We start from the raw sequence: 19,714 nt of genomic DNA, 5'->3' as shown, positions 1-19,714 counted from the left end.
CAAGAAAAAAGCGCTACTGTACATGTACATGTATGTAAGTAAATGGGATACTAAATACTTTAAACACAGTGCTCGTATTTAAAACTTACCATGTACACATGTACCGGTACCAATAAACATGCATGAACCAAAAACTGCAATATTGGTATCTGCATGGGTACCACTGAACATACATACATATTGTACATGTACAGTCCCTGTGCATACTACAAGTACATGTACATGTACACTATGCACAGAGTCCTCCCCTTTGCAGACCATATCAACTGCATGTTCTTCACAGCATATTTACAGCCTTGCTGGTTAACATTCTGCAGTGTATTCTAACTTACCTGTATTTACCTAAATGCCAGTTAACATGTACATGTACATCTTTATACAGCTCAGCTTCGGATCAATTTACGCACATGTACATGTACCCATATGAGCCGGCATGTGTACACATACAGTATGTGTACCGTACGTAGAACGTTTAAAAAGCAAAAAATAACAGAATAGAACTCTTCACACTGCAAAGTGCAGACACAATTTGCTTGCAAATTCTCTCCTGACCAGAGGAAGGAAGACCACCGTTTACGTATCTCTGCGCTATATCCTGCTGTGTCAACTGATTATCCTGTATTTCCTGGTCAAATCCCCCTCTCTGTTTTCTGTTGGTATGCAAAATAACTATGCACATACATGTACATGTATGGGAGAAGTTATTTTGAACACCAACAAAAAACAGAGAGGGAGACTATTGCACGCAAGCACTTGTGACAGTACACATGCTGTAGTGATGGGCATAAAAAGTTGGCAAAGTACACATGTACGTACCTGTCCATGAAATAACCAGCACCGTCAATAAAAAACAGGAACTGTTACAACCATGACAACTCGTCTTTTTCACTAAACAAGTACATGTACCAGTTGTGGTAATTTGTACATGTACATGATGTACAGGTATGCATGTGGGTTGGTTTTGTTCTGTAGTCAGAAAACTTTAAAGAAATACAGCTTATAATTTCCAGTAAGAAAAGGAGCAAATGTAAATTGACTTTTAAAAATTGTACTCTGGTTCTATAAAAGAAGTTTAACCCCAAAACTCTTTGAAGAAAAAAGAAAAAGCAAATTGTAAATTAAATCAAATTACTAATTAAGCTGTACACAAAATGGTCATCAACAACCTGTGGGCAAGAAAACCTTACATTAAAATGAAATGTCAAGAGTACATACACAGTATGTCCCCACAACTACGGAGTACGAGGGTGTGTACATGTACCCCAAAGTGGTGTAGCCCCAATGTGGCATACATGTAACATACATGTGCTCTGATTTTTCATTTTTTTTGTTAACATCTTTTATTCCTGTTTCCGGCATGTAGGACTGAAAATAAGGCTGTGCTGAATATCCGAATAGTATTTTTTTAAATTTGAATAATCGAATGCAAAATTTATGATAAGGAAGGGGAAATATTCTTTTGTTTTAATTATTTAAATGAGAAAAATTGCACAACGGAGGCTTGTTCCAAGCAGATTCAAATGAAAAGCATCAGAAATTGTACAACAATACAACAAAAAAGTAAATTATTCATTAAACAATTGAAAGGAAAAGAAATTTTCAACTGGGCAACAAGTCTTGTTCATCTCTTAAATCTTGCTAAATTATGGCTGGAGATACTCCTAGACGTGAGAAGCTACTATGCTATTATACTGATTATAATGTACAATTGTGTGTGTTATTGCAACTGATTTTGTATATGGTTTGTTCATCAACAATCTGCCGGTCAGTACAACCGAATATTTGGATATACATGTACATGTATTCGAACAAATTGAAAGTCAAATATTCAAAAAATTGACTCAGCCCTAATTGAAAAAACATGTACTGTTGGCATTTGGTTCTAGGTGTGCACTTACATGTATACTCTTCCCAGCCCATATTCTATAATACCTGAGGGATACCGGTATATTCCCTAACTCATTTCCAACTCTCAACCTGGGGAGTATGTACAACCATCAGCAAAGCCATTTCAGTTGCTCACAAACAAATGAGCCCCTCCGCACTCAGAGGTGCATGTACATGTACATGTCCCCATTTATACTCCTGGCATGCCTGGGAGGACAGAGGCAAGTGAAGGTAGTGGTAAAGTGACTTGCCCAAGGTCACAATGCCTGTCCCACAACAGGATTCGCACCCTGACCCTGCAAGTGCAACTGGGAGTTGGGTCATTCCATGAGGTAGGGGCACAGTTTGTGACGGTGTCAATTGTTACATGGGTTCCGTAAAAATGAACAGCTTTTTCCCTGCAAGTGGATTCCAAATTAACATTGTTATGTATGTACATCTTGCAAGGCTAAATACAGAGGGGTACGCTATTTTTATTGAATAAGTGACGTACTATACAGGTCATGACTGACTCTAAAAGCTACCTATGTAACAAAGACACAGTCAAAAATTGTGGCCCAACCTTATGGAATGACCCAGTTACAAACCCTACACACTAGCCCACAAGCCCTTACTTCTGTAAATTATTGCAAGGGTCACCTCATGTGACTGCAGTGGCTATGGTTCATGTAGGCCTAGCCTTGGGACAGATGTTGCTGACTGGAGTTATGTGACTTAGATTCGAGTCGGACTTGAGTTGTTATTTTTGTGACTTGTGACTTGACTTGTAAATACCAGCTTTGACTTGTGACTTGACTTGGACTTGCAAAAAATGACTTGTTGCCAACCATAAGCAGACGCTACTTGGCCAACCCCATATATTTTTGTAACTTGTATCTTCGTAAGTTGACGCCTGGTTCTTTTTGCTGATTACAGCTGGACAAAATAATGTGCAGCTTGACTTGTACTTGGACAAAGAGACTTGAGGCTTGTTTAGACCAAATTGACTTGACTTGACTTGTCCTGTGACCGAATGACTTGACTGGACCTAATGACTTGTGACTTGACTTGGATTTGCAAAAAAAGACTTGCTGCCACCTCTGCCTTGGGAGAACCAATCTCTTTGTAACAGCATCTCCTGAGCTAGTGTACGTGTATTGTATGGACATGTACCCTAAGCACAACTTTCCTTTTGCCAGAACATACATGTACATGTACATACACGTATACAGTACATGTAAAACTCAGAAGAAAGTTTAAATATTACACAAAATGATTTAAAAAGTGTGGGGAGGGGCCAGTTGTGAGATCATCAGACGTTAGCCATTAACAGGCTAGTCCAGCCACACCCTGTTATAGGACTGAAAAAGTTGGGGGGATGGCACAGCCCCCCTTCCGCCACCAGTGATTGTAGGTATGACATGTTGTTCAATTTCCAAAGGAGTGCCATGAATTCACCATAACAAACGAACCTCCCCAATCTAATGATGAGTAACCACTTCACAATAATACAGACAAATAGCCGTACTTCATGTACACATACTTATTGCAAAGTCAAATACCCACCCCAATCCATCCTTCAACCATCCAATTCAAAATGCATTACATGTACATGTAGGTTCCACGCCTTGGTGCCCACAGCAGCGGAGGAAATACATCCTCCAGACAGTTAGGCCTCTGGCACATCAAGGATCAATACTGAACGCTGAAACTAATGCACATTTCAAGTTCAAAAGCAGGAGCTTGTGGGCCTGACTGAAGAAGGGAAAAAATGCTGCTGGGAAACAGACTTTTGAGTGCATCCATTTGATGGAATGAAAACTGCAGAGCCCTGAAAATGTCAACCACTAAATACAAGGACATGTACATGTACGTTGGTAATCTTAAGATAACATTACAATTCCACTGTGATTGTATAAACGTACATAGTCTGGATCCCTTTACAAGAACATACCGGTACATATAAATACCAGGTACTAGTACATTTGTGTGTGTACATGTGGCATGGTACCGGTACATGTACAGTACATGTGTGTAGTCACTTACATACATACATGTACAACAGTACAAGCACATTTCATTGTGTGTCCAGCAAAAGTTGCCAGGAAGCATGATCAGAGTAGAAAAAATGCTCCCAGCAAAAGGGCATAAGAAGTGCACTCTCTTTATTTAGTAAAAACGGATAAAATTTACTACAAAATCAACACAGGCAATACAAAAAGCAACCTTTGAACAACTTGGGAAATTTTTAACAATTTTGGCAAAAAAATCTTTATATCTCATTAAAATAAAACAGTTGCATACATGTACATACATCCTTTTGTTGGGAAAAGTTTTTTGCAGTGATCATGCTTCTCGGCAAAAAGGCATTAAGCGCATAGACGTACAATGTACGTCCTTCCTGGCACACAACGATTTACAACATGTACTGAGTAGGTGAAAATGTGCAACTGTGCACAATCATACATGTACATGTACAGTGCCGTACATGTACGTGCACATGTTTGTATACTGTACATGTACATATACAGTGTACATGTACATGTAAATTTACATGTACATGTATGACATACATGTATGCATGAACCGTGCATCAACTGTCTTCTGGTTGAACAGGTGCACACGTACATTACATTGCATTACATGTACATGTACATTCTGCACGTACTTTGTACATGTACACTGTACACACTTACATGTAACATGCTTAATGTAAATTTAGTAAAGCCTGACAAGTGTGCTGTCTGTTCTACTCAACAAAAGTGTGCTTCCCTGGTTACAAGTTACACGTACTATGTGCACAAATACATGTATATAAAAAGTGCAAATTTAATCATGAATCAAATTCATTATGAGTAAATTGTACAATGTACCGGAACTGTATACATATATGTTTGTACATGCTAGCCTACATGTTATACAAGATTACAGTGCAAATGCACTGGAACTTGATGTACACGGGGTACAAATGGTACCTGTTCGTGTATGAACAGAAGTGTACATACATGTATGTATGTACATTGTAAAAGCAAACAAAGTATTATTTTACATGTGTGCTAAAAACACTTGAGCCTTGGTGGTGGTACACAATTCTCAAATTTGATTAATTAAACCTCAATCACCATGATCACTGTACGGTGAATGCCATTTTACCATGAGTTAATTAGTTTAATTTTTCTACATGTACGTACCGGTACCGTACATGAGACCTACTTACCCAATTTAAAACCCCAAAAGAAAGGTCACGTCTGAAAGAACAACTTACCCAATTTAAAACCCAACAAGAAAGGTCATGCCTGAAAATGTACCTGTACATACATGTATGTAGCTACCGGTGCAAGTACATGTACATGTACATGACCATCATGGATGAATAATGCTAACACACACTGCTGTACACCCCTCACACTCAATTTGCCAACTTCAGTTCTACACTGACTACAGGTCTGAGCTGCTGCAAGAATAACTTTGTTGTGTTACAAATTAATGGTATGAACTTGCCCAGTGAATCACAAGACCATATAAACTCCTTTAGGTACTGGTACATGCACCGCTTTCCATGAACTTCAATGTGTAAAAATAGCAAAGTGTTTGTGGACTACAGTATATTGAGGCCTTACAAATCTGTGCACTCCCAGCACCACTTGTCATGTGAAACTGACTGGGATATTTAAACTTCCTTAAATGGTCATGGCTGGATGATGTGAACAATCTACATATGTACATGTTTTATTTGGTTCCCTACCTGACAGCTTTGTGCGTCACTGCTTTTTCAAACCTAGGTCTGTCACACAGTACACAGTTCTATACACAATCATAAAGATAGCAACACACACACTAATGGACTGTCCATGCATGCTACATGTACATTGTATATGTAGAACTCACTGACACTAACAAAACTATAGAGATTACAAAAAATCTATAGTCCCACACAATCCCCTCAAGCATTTGATTGTTTGCATAAGAATGACAAGGGGGGGCAATGAACTGTTGTTGTTATTACAGGTAGTGCACTCTGCCGATGTACATGTGCAGATGCGTACATGTATGTACATGTACATTACAGATACATGTACATTGTACATGCAGTATCAGGGTTTATGGGCTCCAGGTCAGGGGAAAACTAGGGTCTATGTGACCTTTTGTAAGTATGGTACCAACAGTACATTTGCACAAGTATACGGAACATCTGAGGACTTCAAGAGAGACTCTCCAAACCTTGGCCAAGTCCTCAGCAAGATTCTACAAGTAAAGAAACCTTGTGGGTTTTGTCAAGAAAAGGTCAAAAGTATCAGCAGGTCATAATAAGTCAAGCAGATTATGTAAATACCAGTAGCATGACTGGGAGTAGACCTACATGTACATTGTACATGTACTGTATGTATGCATGGCATGTACACAGCTAGGTAACGGTGCATTTGTACGACATGCTTGCTAGACATTTTATGCAAAATGAAATTACAATGTACAAAATACATGTACATCTAATAATACCACATCGGAAAGTGATCATTTGAACTTTCACTTAATGAAAATCTGATAATGAAAATCTAATAAATCAAATTATTCCTACAACTCCACATGAACACTGTCTAATTTGTTTGGCTTCACATAGATGAAGTACACTGTACATGTACACACATGGCACGCCCACATGAGTGAGCACAGAAGCTGTATGTGAAACAAGTACAGTGTACATGTACAAGCACTCTGGACTGTACATACATGTACTATTATTAATCCCTAAATCAATGCATAAACACAGCCCCACTTACATGTATTTATAACCCACCTCACCCTCCCCGGGCACTGAGCTCTACATGTACATGTACCTCGCACAGAATTCTGTCCTCCCCTAGAAATCGCCCCCAGCGGTAAATTTGCTTGAAAATGTCAAAATATTCGCCCATTTGTCATCCATAAAATATAGAATTGCAGAAAGCCAACCAGCCACGAGTCATGTTTGGCAAAGCTGTTCTCGTCCCAGGTGGACGGACTAGATGTCATTAGTCTATTCGCAGCCCATTAGGTGAATTAATGCACATCTCCCCTAGACACTAAACTTTTCAGTATCATCTAACTGCGCATAACGACACTTGACGGGAAACACTAATAAGATATAGACTGCCGCACTGCAGCTTTCCTTTTATGAAATCAATTCCCCTAACCCCTTCCCACTTAAGCAGTAAATGCACGCAGGCAACAAGAAGCTGACATTTCACATTTTTAGGCCCACATTGACACTTTTTTCTTTATGTAGTGTACATACAAGTGCATACAAGTATTGTAAGGATTTTTTTATTTCTTGTACAGTGTAAATGTTCCATTTACAAGAAATCAAAAATTCCTTACAATACTTGTATGCACATGTCTCATTTAACCCGATTTTCAATTTTTGATATGCCATTTAAGGACATTTTGGTACATGTTGTTTATTTCTATGCTTATGGCAACTTGTATTCACAAGTGTGATGTCATTCAAGGCAGAAATCTCCGAGTTACAGCTACAGTTTCTGCACTAAAACATTCCAGAAGTTTTGATGTACATGTACATGTTGGCCTATTTTGCAATTTTTATGTTTGGTTCTGTTTCTTCTGCTCATGACAGCAGGCATGTGAGAAAACTTTCCTCATAAATGATTTCAATGAGCAGATTCTTGGTTCACAATCTGAACACATACGTATGTACAATGTACCCCCCCTCATAATGATCAGCACCTTCCCACAATACACAGGGATACATGTATGACAGCGCACGGAAACATTTGCCTAATTTCTTGGGGGAAAAAAGAAACTTTTACATCTTAAAAAAAAATGCACTTTTCTGTGAGAGAAATCAGAGAGAGGTATCAGACACTTTTCTTACGTTAAAGAGGGTCAGAAATTTACATAAAAAAGTAAAATGTATCGGGTATTGTGTCTACTTTCAAATATGGTAAAATTTTCACCACGCCCCTTCGAGTGCACTGTACGTACATTTGTACACGTACACAAGTACAAATGTACTCAAAAGGGAAAATGTAGTGAACTTGACTTCACACATGTTACCAATTGTTACATGAATACAAATGAGATAAATAATTATCTTTAATGGATGAGACAAGAAGGTTGTAGATTTTCCATTGTTAGGAAATCCTTTCATCAATACTTTTGAAAAGATAGTCATTCTGCTTTTGTTACACCATAGAGGAAGGACACAGAAGGAGTTGTAACTCTGACACTTGAAAGTGCTTGATGATTGTCGCCACTGAGTCTGACGAATAATAGTTCTAAAACATTCCAAAAAAGCCTGATTACTGCCTGTAGCTTACATGTAGCCGGACAGGCAGGGCCAGTAATATCCTAGCAAAACTTGTAGTGTTGAATTTGCTTTAAATTAAATCAAAATTATTGCTGCAACAAGGAAATAGAGAGAGAAAAATTCCTGACGTTAGACCTACATCTGTACATGTACATGTAATTTTGCCATTGTGAATAAACTTTTTTAGGTAATTTTGCTACACTGTTTCATTATCCATGTAACATTTTTAATTTCATTCTTCTCCCCGTAATACATCAGTTTTCAAGACTTGGTACCAATTTGGCTAAGATTGGCCATCAAGATGTTAACCGACACTGGAAAGCTGAGAACATGAGAAAGAAAATGGTCTACATGTATTTCATCAAAGGAAGTGATCATGAGATCTTGTAAATTCACCTTTGTATAAATGACTTAATAAAAATGATTCAAATAAAACACAACATTTCACAACAACTTGACCATTTATTCCAAAAATAACTCCACAAGAAAGCATTCAAGAAGGGCAATAACTCCATATTAACATTTAGGGCGCACTACACGTATACATACCTACATGTACATTGTAACACAAACAACTGCGCAAGCAATAAATTCAATGTTGTGAGATTATACAGTACACAACTTTTAAGGATGCAGATTACCAACGAAAAACTGTGGTGGTGAGGGGTCTCATGATTGCGAAATAGACGACGTGTTCTGTGATGTACATATACATATACGCACTCGCTGTGCTCTGGCTACATGTACAGATGTATATATATGGACATACCAGGCATGCCAGAAAGCGGAAATTGGTCAGATGTTACAGCCCTGGTAGTTCAAACTCCTTCTGTGTCTTTCCTCTATGGCCACACAAGGCACTCTCTGTTAAAAGAGCATTTAAAAAAAGTCCTCAAACTTACCTACATGTATTTTGAGAAATACATGTACTGTCCACTTCTTACATGTACATGTATATCCTTGGAAACAAGTTGATTAACAAAATAAACAAGTACAAAACTAGAACTTACGTACATGTACTCCAGGGAAATGGAGAAAAGAGTGATGGAGACACTGTTCTGCCACATGCACACATATATGTACATGTATGTAGATGACATCACGCTTTGCCTCATAAACATCATTATGGAAATTTTCATCAGTATAAACAACCAAAATGTTGAAGTTGCTCTTTTCCACTGCTTCAAAAGTGGTGACAATTCATATCACAGTATGTACATGTATACTTTTCAACAAAGCTTTCCTACACAGTTATGAAAATCTTATCTTGTCTCCTTTAATTCTGGCTTCCTTGATATCAAGCACTGCTTTTAGCCTTTAGCTTGTTGCGGTACATAGACATGTACAATGTACATATGTGTACACTGTACATGTACCTGCAAGTGTACATTTACACATACAGTATATAAAATACAAATGTATATACATGTACATCGTATCAAAATTTGGACACTTGTTTTCTAATGCTGCACCCGTAATAGTAGACACTGTACATGAACACTGATTAACCCTCCTACGCAAAGATGCATTCTCAACACAGTTGTCCTATCAGTCAAAATCAGTCAAGCGACAAACGATGAACATGTTTTGTACAGGGGCAGTGGAAAGAACTTTTGACTGTTTTTTGATGGTTACAGAAAAAAAAAAGGTTAACTACTTGCTGCCGTGTGCTTTTAAAAATGCAGTGCACACATACAGGAGATTTTCAAGGTTTTCAGTTTCAAACTTCTTCAAAAATTCATCATTTCATTTAATGGACGTTTACACCCACACGAATTACTGTTTGGTGGCTACTCTACACTGACGAGCAACCATCATTGACTCCTAAGTGGTGGTACTTCAAACAGGCCAGCCGCCCTCTAAAGAGAGCTAGCCAAGAATTGTGAGGTGTCGTAATTTCCTTTGCCCCAGTGAATGCGAGTGGCGTCTTTTCAAACTTGGCTGGGTTAACATGTAACGGTGTTGTGTTGCTCATCAATGGGGCCCTGGAGCACTTTGTCCATGGCGCTAATCCACAGGCACGTCATGCCCAAAACAGTGGTATAGTGTTTAAAAAATCAGTGAATTTCCTTTAAAAATGCAAGTCAAAAAATAATGGCAATTCCCAGCAGTGCAGGTCTTTTGTTCCAAGTACAGTCTTTTGTTACACGGACCCTACAAAACACATACGTATGTACATGCCCATGGATGTAGATGAGAGAGTACTTCAATTGGGTTTCCTATTTATAAACACAATAAATGTGGTACCTCCAAGCTATGCCAATCAGACACGTGCATGTAGTTCTACTGGTACATATGTACAATGTATCCATAATCTTCTTGAAAGATTTTTCCAACCAGTCCAGGACTAAAACCAATAAGACAAACTGCATTTTCCGGAACACTGCTCTTAAATGGATACTATAGTTCCTGTGCGGACATGCGCTCATATGCTGCACTGATCAATGGGCCGAAACACTCAATAACACCACAGCAAACACAATCACGATTTTTGACATGAAATTGCAGGACGGGGAAGAAAAATCAATATCTAGTTTGCCGGGGCTTAGAGTAACTATGGTAACATGTTCCACTAGAGGTACATGTAGGAAAAGTGAAATTGTAATGATTTACAATTCTACAGGGATCACAGGGGAAAAGGGTAACGCAATGTACTCTGCACTGAAATGATGAGACTGCCTAAGGGTGAAGAATGATACCGGTAATTATAAAATTGAGGCTCATCCTCAGACACGTTATAGACAGCTGTACAAATAACAATGGTAAGAATAATTTCACGAGGTGACAAATTTAATTCTGTCTATTTTTGCGGTGATGCTGAGTGGAAAAGAACACTGGAACAATGTTCAATCTGTCACTGCATGAAATCGCCGGTATTCTTTCCAGGAATTTATACACTTGTGTACCAGCATGTACATATGGGAACCTTCAAAGTGCCTCAATACATGTAAATCCTCTCAATGAAAAAAATCGCAGTACCAGTACATGTAAGTCGCCATTTGCATTCTCGGCCAGACATAAAAGCGCAACATGACGTTTTAACATACAGTTTAATTACAACTCTTCTTCCTCAACGGGTTTGTGCAGTGTGCACCTGAACATGAGATCTTTACCATACACGCAAGATGAAGATCAGATCTCATCACCTCTCAGGAAAGCCAGGTACAGTATTTAAAAAGTACCATTCAACTGCTTGTACACGTACATATACATGTATGTACATGTAATTTGTCATTCCCTGTGTGGAAAACTTTTGACAAATCCTGAGCACAGACACTTTGAATTCATATGATTCAATTTACACAATGTACATGTACATGTACATTTAGTTCTTTTGGGTATCGGCTTTGTTGATGCATCTCTTTAGATTACATACATGTACAGCCAAACAAAATTTCAAGTCTTCCATACATGTACAATTGTACACGTACTGTACATGTACAGTAAGGTTTGTGCACCAACGTAGAAGTGCCCAGTAGGCTTCATTTTTCACAGGTACATGTAGTTACACGTTAATGTATTGGTATGGTATGTAGTGGTCTAGTGCTTCAATTTCAGTACAGTACTGCACACATTCAAGCGCATCTTACATTTAAATTTAGAGAACAAAAAAGGTACGTGTAAATGTGCTCAAAGCTGCCTTTTCCTCAGTACATGTACCATACCGGTACGCATGTACATGTACCAGCATTTGCTATTACAAGAGCCACTTCTTTCTTCTGAGACACAGTGACAAGCACCCATATTTTCTTTTAAATATCCCAATCAATACTGAAAACCAACATTTTGAAGGAATACAAACACAAACTATTCATTATCTGTGGGCCTCCGACCATTGCAAACATCTCCATGAAACCCAAACCTGACTCAATTATCCCAGAAGAAAAGGCAGACCACAACCACTGTGTGCTTGCACAGGCATGTGATAGAAAAAGTGAAACTCAAAACCGTCAGTGCTCACCAGACAAGAAGATCTAATTGCATCTCCAGACAAATGGGAGATGGCAAAGAATGGAACTCTCCACTTCAAGACTGGTCAATTTGTCTTCCTTTCCTGACTTACTGGCTTTCCTACACGTGCATGTAACTCATGAATCCATCTTTACTTCCAACACGAAAATTGTCTACCTTCACCACTGGAGATTTTTTTCAAAGACAGAAGAGGAAATAAATACATGTACATGTGCATGTACATGTACCAGTGGGTAAAGAAAAAAAGATCCTAGAGTATCGGCTCAGTGTGCCATCAAATCGACAAAATCTATTCATAAGACATGTAGGATAGATGAAAACACCTTCTACTGTGTCAACGGACCCAACTCTGTAACAGGTTTTACATTACAGTCAATGTAGGTGCTGAGAAACTGGAGGCTCGGACCCTGTACAGGTAATTGACTGGCTGGCATGGCTGATGTGAGTGGCTGCCCACTCGGCATGATGGGGGATACTTGTCTGTCGTAGGAGACAAGAAGAAGTACATGTAAACCTACTGTACATTCTCCACTTGAAGCTGAGATTAGTTTCTCCTCATTTCCATTGTTGAAGACATTTGTCATCTGCATGTGGGTCATCACTCCATTAATTAAGGGTCTGAAGTGGGCCACATACCGGTAGGCCAAAATTTGAAACTTTTTTCCTGTCCTTTGATAGTTTAAATTCCATCACACAACTTATACATGCATGCTTCTGCTTCATACCTCCCAAACATCCTCAGAGGGTTATAAATACACAGACGTACAGTAAATCAGTTGGATTTGCACGTAAATCAGTAGGATATGGTATGCCACTGCTTGGTTTGCATTTGGGAGAGGTAAAACATTTGAGGCACAAAATTGACACATCACGAGGGCAATTTCCATAATGTATGAAATTAAATGAACACAAATGTTGTACCTGTATGTAAAAATGTATATATGTAACAATGTTGTACCTGTATGTACCGTAATATTGTACATACTGTACGTACTAAAACTAGTCTGATTCCCAGCCTAGTCTGCCTACGATATTCTGTTCAATTCCCAAATGAGGTTGCATTGAAATATGTACAAGTACAAAATACTCATATCAGAACACCCACACACATTTGTGGGTAAACAACATGTGTGAGAGTTTTGGGCTGATTGAAAATGGCAGAATTTATGTTGTGGTTTCTAATGTAAGAAACTGATGAGTGAAAAGTTAAGGTGCCATACTTTCTGTACAATATATGTACTGTACATGTAACATTTGTAAATTACATGTAAGAACAAACAACACTAAGTCCTTTTAGAATGGAAAAGTAATTCTTTATGTATTTCAGATTCCCTGCAAACTTACGTGTCTATCTACACAGGCCTAAATTTTGTCCCACACTTTTCTCTTTTAAAAAGTTGGTAAGACAAAAACGGCTCTTTACATGATGACCACCACATTTGATTATGAGAACGCAATTAAGGTTACAAAACATTAACCCAAACCAAAAATTAATGTACAGTACATGTACTCCTTCAAAGTTTACCATTTCAAATGGGAAATCTCCAATTGGACACACCAAAAAAGATGGACCTATGTTTTGCAGTAAATAAGAAATGTTTGAGCCTATCTTCCTAGTCTTGCAATGTACTGTACATGTACAGTGTACATGTAGGTACCAAAAAATTGAACACACAATGTAAAAGTTGATATGCACAATTTAAAGATTTTCGCAAAACTGATAGCAATTTTTAAGAAATACAAAACGAAGCAGATTCTTGTTAATGCTCATCTTCCTTTAACCCTAACCCTATATACAGTGTACATGTATTTACTACAGGTAGTAAAATGTAGTTATCAGTTTTACTGAGGACATGTTCCGCATTGTTCTCTGAAGCCATAAAATACAATAGAAAAGACAATGTATGGTACAGTGCTGTGGCACTGTGAATGCATGGCTTTATTGTTCTCTGTATGAGTAACAATGGAAGTATAACCTAGCCAGAAGCAGTAATTAGTAGCGCTAGGTCCTTCAGGCTCAGGTTACTACTTAGTATTTTGTAGTACTTAGTCCTGTAAGCATGGCAGTTAGGGTTAACTTACACAGATGTTGTAAACTACATGTACATGTATCTAAAATACATTACGGCTTTTTCAAGTGTTTTCAAAAAATTTAATTTCAATACCTTTTTCCCCAATTTAAATAAAAGTCTGCTACATGTAGTGGTATGATGTTAACTCGGACATTTGTTAGACACAATTTTCCCACCAGCTTGAAACCTGTTTACATGTATGTGCGCGTAGCTTGCATAAAATTCGTATCCCCATGGGTGTATATCTACATGAACCTGTTTATGATGAACATGAGTAACAGAGAATTTTCTACCCCGAGAAGTGCCCGGGTAATCTTTGGATTAAATTTTTGCCAAGTCTGAGATTACCTAGGTATTTAAAACAGCATAGTGTGAAACCTGAATTTACATGTACAAGGGTACAGGTACCATCATAACAGTCAAACTACATGTATATGTGTTACGCTTTTCAACACTAAAAACAGGTCCAGGTGCATCAGACCTTTTCTGCTCTGTTAGCGTATTACTCTAACACATTCTCTGAAAGGCTTACAAGCTGTGAATGCAATTGTGCTGATACAGAGAGTTGCCATGGTAACCCATCCCAAGTATGATCTCCATTGACAACTATGGCTCAGGGCGGGTACGTGTATGAAATGCTGAATAAATTATCAAAGATTTCACTTCAGCAGAACACCAAAGACATGCTCAATTTTCCTCTTGATAAATGGAACGCATAAAAATTGCTTAGAGCTGAAAAACATTTCAATTAAATTTCACATACATGTATTTTGCATTTTGGGTAACTCTGTGGGTAACAGACTTGCATACATGTACATGTACGTGTACCGGTACATGTACACTGTACATGTGTGTACCAGTACGTACAGGATTTTCAAACGTATCCTGCTTTCATGGTGGTGGTATACAGGTACATGTATTGTACACATGTAAGTTTATTAAGGACCTAAACTCTTGTGCTGTTTCCCTGAAGGAATTTCCCTCTATCAATTAGATTGCTTTTGAAATTTGCCAGTGGGGTTTACATGTACCTAAACTTTACAAGGAACAGTTATGTACCGGCAAATGTTTTGTACATGTATGTACATGTATTGCCACTGTACATAAATGACACCTTGGCAGTCTCTGTTTTGGGGTATAATATGGAATAAGAACTCACTGAAGTTGGCAAACAAAAAGCAATCACATACAAAAATATCCCCCCCCCCAAAAAAAAACTGTGATCACTTTGCTGTCTTTGTTTCCAAACATACAGTGTAAGTACTGGTGAAGGCCTTCACAATGATGCCAAACATTATTATTTTCTGCAAAAAACAAAAAATAAAAAAATTGAAACCCAGGAAAAGGATCACATTTGCGAATTTGCGAACATCCTGTGGATCAGCGGAAAATGAAGCTGTTTGTTTTGATTCTGTCAGACTCTGCAACATGCATTGCTTTGATAACAGCCAATGATCCACAATCAGGAAAATAATTGATATGCCACTTTCCTTTCACAATGTGAGACTTGCTACTGGTGCAGAGAAATTGATTCTTTATCACAGATTTTTACATTTTAAGCTTTTAAGCATGTCAAATTGTTCATACATGTACTTTTCAAGAAGATAAAGACACAGTGTCAACGAAAAAAATACTGGTCCTAGTGGTGAGGTTTCCTCAGACACTTTTTGAGGAATGTTTCATTCCTCTTTAGTGTATGAAACCAATTGAACATTAAACCTTTCAGAAAGTGGTGTCTGGTTGCTTGTTGTCATGTACACAAACAACAATGAATCACCAAAGAAAAGGAAATATTTGCATGTATACAGTACAAAAACATTCCAGCTTTTTTTGTGCCAAAGTTACAAGTACATGTAGATGTACATGTATATGTACAGTATGTCCAAGTACGTACATGTCATGCAAAGTTGAGATTTCTTCCTGGAATAGCATCACACTTTTTCTCATGAAAACTGAAGTTTGCATCAGCACAACTGAGAGGTATCAAAACACCATTCAAACTTGTAAAACAAAAACTGAAAGCCAGGTTAAGAAAGCATCAGGGTGCATTTTCAACGTTGCTGCAAAACTATTGCACTGTGACGGACCCTTTAAGGAGAAAATCCACAGCGAGTTAAATGAGACTATCAACTGGATCTGACATAATGCAAGCAAATACAAAGTCTGAAAGATTCATTCTGACAGGCACAATATTGCAATATTTGGTGGATGGGGCTCACGTACAAAAGACAAAATCACGGCACGTTTTTTTCTGCCACAAACTCCACAGCCTTTATTGCATGCATGCTTGATTGAAGGATGATTTTTCCCTGGGGGCAAGCTGTATTTGTTGAATCAATAGGTTCTACAAGATGAGAAGGAAATGAAACAGGACATAGAAATTAGTAAGATATTGGAATACATATGCCTGACACTTTACAAGCAATGGTTGGTATAGGGTGCAGAACAGCAAGATACATGTACACTAGAACATTTTTACTCTATTGTGTCTTTCAAAAAATGTTGAAGGGAAGGAGTAGCATGGGTGGGGCCTCTTCAGCCCCCCAAATTTTGAGGCATATTCAGTGAACGACAATTGATTTGTCTTTGCCAGGTAAAAATGTTCGAAAACAATGTTGAAGACATTTCTGCATTGTAGGAGGACTTTTAAACCCTTGATGTCAGTCGTAGTGTAATGAAAACAATGTCCAACCTGGGCTACCGGTAGTTAGGGACCTACATGTATGTAAAGCCTGAGCTGTTTCTTTGTTGGAAGAGTCCCTCTATCACAGAGATTTCTTTCAAAATTTGGACTTTGCAAGGAATCCCAGGATGACATTTACATGTACAATGTACATGTACAAACCATTGCTTTTTTCTCTCTGTGTTCTAGAGAGTATAAAGTTTACTGGCTGATTCCAAGATGTGAACCAGTACATAGACATGTACCAGTACAGGTACATCCGGTATGAACTGTATACCAAGTACAGACCTACATACACTTGAACTTTGATCTGAAATTTCTACATGTATGTAAGAGTACACAAGTACTGTAGACAAGGAATGTCCTGAAAAAATGTGACCGGTCATAATCTTCTGTCCTTCTTTGCTGTTGTTGTAAATTTCCATTTAATTTTACTGGTCATAAACTTGGTATTTTATCAACTTGCTTTCGAGGGTCGTACTTCAACTTAAGTCCTTTCAATGCTTCCTTGCAATATTAAAGGGAACTACGGTATGTATTTCCAAGTACATGTACCAACTGTTTTTGACGATGATGAAGATAAAAATTTATGATACATACGTACATGTACACGTACACTGTACTACAGTAGATGCGATGGAGTTACTGGTAATGTCATAGTCTAATTATCACCTTTCAGTTGTGGCTGGATGACTTTAACCATGAGGCAAAAAAAAAAGAGATTCATAAAAGCAGTTAAAACATTCAAACAATGTTCAAAATGTTCCTACCGGTACCTGTTCGTATGGTAAATCATATGGGGCTGAATCAGCCGAAACTTGACAAAACTACATGTACACGTAGGAACAAAACCTACAGTTGGAGTTTGAGGGTCTTGGAGCAGTTAAGGTTAAGCTAAAAGAGTCTGATTAACCAGGTTTCATACAAGTACAATTGTTTCTCTTAGCAGTACGTTGCACTGTTCTGTCCATCATTCTGACCTGCAAAATGCAGGAAGTGTAGGCACTTTGTAAATGACATTGCCTTTTTACTATCAGGTGGTTTTGGGTTTATTTGTTTGTTTGCTCGTTTTACTTCTGGGTAACTTAGTGGGAGCACCTCAAGTAACTGGTAATGAGAGCCTTTAGCCCTTGTTCTGAAGTAGCAGTATAGTACGGTTACATGTACAGCATTATACTTAGGCCACGCAATGCTTCTCAATATTTGTGACTCTACAAGGAGCCAAAAACCCACACGAGTTTGGTTAAAGTACAGTTACATCAATGGGGTGTACATTTGTCCAGGGATATTGACAATGACAGCCTGTAGTATAGAAAAACAAAAGGAGAAATATACAGTCAACAATGTACATCTCTTCTCAGTGATGTAAAAAGCACAACTTCCACAAAATTAGATCTCATTTACTGGTACATGTATTTCAAACTGGCAATTGCAGTCTTAAATTAACTATGTACATGTACAAAGGAGGTCGCTCTGCATAACAAGTACATGTAACTAGTGTTAATTTTAAGAGCAACTGTGAAATACGTGTACATGCACTTAAAACATTGTACAGTCACCTACATGTACATACATGTATATGGTGGTACATGTGATAAGACAAGAGGTTGAAGAGATACATCTTTTTCTGAAGAGTTAATTTCTCGAATTTAAAATACAAGGGGATGCCAAATGTGCACGTACATGACACACATGTAGGCCCACATGTATACTCTTTTATCTACATGTACCTCCTCTGACATTGTCTGAAGTATGTAACTCTAGCCCGAATGTTTGTGACATTGGGAAATCTGTGAATTTTTCTGTGCCATGATCAACAACACACATACATCATCTAGGGCTCAATTAGGGAAGATTTCACTTTAATACCCCTGCCCCTACCAAAACTTTTGGAAGAGTAAAATCTTCAATAACTACTAGGGGGCCCTTTTCCTTTGCATTCAGAATTATGAAAGTTTTAAGATTGTGCCCAGCATATTGCTTGGCACAACCTTACAACTTTCATCCGAAAGTCTTCATTTAACAAGGGAAGAGAGTTCAAATGATTCAGGGCATACAATTTAATTACAGGGAATTAAGTCTTTAACCCTAACCCCCAAGGGTATATTTAAAATCATATTGAAATTGGCAGATTTGGGACTGTTAGGGTTAATAATCTAGCTCTATTCCTGTCATGCCTGTTGTCGTTCAACTACATGTACGCATGTACATGTATGAAGTACGTGTCATCTCCAACACGCAACCTACATGTACTAGTACCCTGTCATGCCAAATGAGTTGAACACTTCTGCTTATTGAAACTTCTGACACCAAGTGACAGAAAGAAGTGCATCACCTGTGACCTAGGCCTAATCAGTCTAAAAATAAGGCTATCGCATGCTGCTTGAGCCTTGAGGATCCCCCGAACATCCGAATAAATCGTACATGCACTGTACACATACACGTTTGCAGGAGCAGACCTACATTGTTCTACCATGGATGGAGGTAGGAAGACAAACAGCGAAAGAGTGACCGGCGACCGAAACTTTCAAGGCGCTTGACCGTCAAAAGGGCCCTAGGCCTAACGTTACACATCTGCCATTTTAACGTTCAGGCCCAGCGGTATAATGTTTTCCTCCAACATGTCAAATAAGAACTATCTTTAAAAATCCGGATTTTCGTTCACCGCTGACCTAAAAACTCACCTTCCTTCTTAGCGAATCGGTATCATATACAGTGTACCTCGGTCAGAATAAGCAGGACGTCGAGCGCAAGCAACACCACCTAGGTTTACTGGCGTCTTACGCGGAAATGACTCAGTTGGCTTGAATGTGTGCA

The 19,714-nt window shown here is 38.3% G+C and overlaps 1 protein-coding gene across 4 annotated transcripts in view; it reads right to left on the bottom strand.

The window, feature by feature from the left end:
* Positions 1-19,714, bottom strand: part of LOC110989540 (protein kinase C delta type-like) — a 54,602-nt gene extending 34,888 nt beyond the window's left edge. For 2 of the 4 annotated variants that reach the window (XM_087135407.1, XM_022254005.2), the window contains exon 1: positions 19,582-19,714. The gene's annotated coding sequence lies outside the window, so the exon portion shown is untranslated. Of the gene's footprint in view, positions 1-332; positions 516-8,939; positions 9,035-19,581 lie in introns of those variants that run through there. The other 2 variants (XM_087135408.1, XM_087135409.1) reach the window with 2 other exon arrangements.

This window comes from Acanthaster planci, linkage group LG04, assembly GCF_054643075.1.
Source record: "Acanthaster planci isolate LZ-2023a linkage group LG04, COTS_SCS, whole genome shotgun sequence".
NCBI lineage: Eukaryota > Metazoa > Echinodermata > Asteroidea > Valvatida > Acanthasteridae > Acanthaster > Acanthaster planci.
This window is presented reverse-complemented; position numbering and strand designations above follow the sequence as displayed.